Genomic DNA, 1,315 nt, shown 5'->3' on the forward strand with positions numbered 1-1,315 from the left:
CTTGCACATCAGGACCACAGTAAGCAAGGAGATCTCATCTGATGCTGTGGTGGAAGCAGGAAAAATTACGCCCCAACGAAGAGCTCTGTGGTTACAGGAAATGAGCCACCAGCATTTTCTCTCTTCCAAATCATGACAACCATATTTTCTATGGGTTAAAAGTGCCAGCAGTATGATACATGAATATTCATATCACATCTTCTTAATTGTGTTATTTTTGGCAATCATAAAGTCTTGTGGATGTGACCCAGAGCATTTTTCTGTAGCCTGTCAGTCCTGGGCAGCCATTCCCATTGACTTCTGACACCTTTCATGTGTCAGCTTCTCCAGGCTGGGCACATCCTGCATCTGTCCCCATGGGTTGTGCAGGGTGGCTGTGCTGATGGACACCCTGTCCCTTCCAGAGCCAGCTGAGTGGAGCTGGTGCACAGGACAGGGATTCTGTGCTGGCTGTCACATTCTCAGGGGTTTCACAGAAATGGAAGAAGGGATCTGCAGCGTGGTTCCCTGGGGCTGTGGTGTTCTGTGTGATACCATCTGCAAGGTGCTGGGTTTTCCCTGCTGATTCTTGTGGCATATGAGGTTGTGGGGTTGAAATTTTATTGCATGTATGAAATAAGATGGATCTTCCAGGGCTTTCCTGTGAAAGGGATCAGGACTGTCAGGTTAAAGGTTGAAGTGCATGAGCAGCAGCAGAGGAAGAAGGGATATGTGGCTGTTCCTGTTCTTTCAAGGCCTTTCACAGGGGACAAGTGTCCAGCAGAGCTGCTTACGATCTGGCTCTGGTCCTGAGCTGCTGGTAGAAGTGATCAATTCAGGTGAATTTTGTAAATGCTGGCACTATTTTGTGTTTCACCTGCTGTGATGGGTTGACCTCAGGGAGAAACCAGAACTCCTCTGAGCTGTTCTTTCTCTCTCACCCACAGGAAGGGCAGGGGTTAAAAAAAAATATGCAAAAATGTATGGTTCAATATAAAGGGAGGGAGATCACTCACCAGTTACTGTCATGGACAACAGGTGTGTGAAATCAGGACAATGAATTTATTTTATTAAAATATAGAAAACAGAACTGGAAAAGGAGAAAGAAATAGAAAACTTGATCTCACTGCCTCCACACCCCTTTCATCCCAGGCTCAACTTCACTCCTCCATCCCCAGCTCCTCCACCTCCTCCCCCACAGCAGCACAGGGGCAAGTCAAATAGGGGCTGCAGTCAGCTCTTAACAAGTTGTCTCCTCCACTCCTGACTCCTCAAGAGCTGTTTCCCTGATCGAGAGCAAAGCCTGTTAGCTGGGTGTTTCACTGAGGCAGAGTGC

Source organism: Onychostruthus taczanowskii, unplaced genomic scaffold, assembly GCF_017590055.1.
Source record: "Onychostruthus taczanowskii isolate IOZ18803 unplaced genomic scaffold, ASM1759005v1 scaffold11, whole genome shotgun sequence".
Taxonomy (NCBI): domain Eukaryota; kingdom Metazoa; phylum Chordata; class Aves; order Passeriformes; family Passeridae; genus Onychostruthus; species Onychostruthus taczanowskii.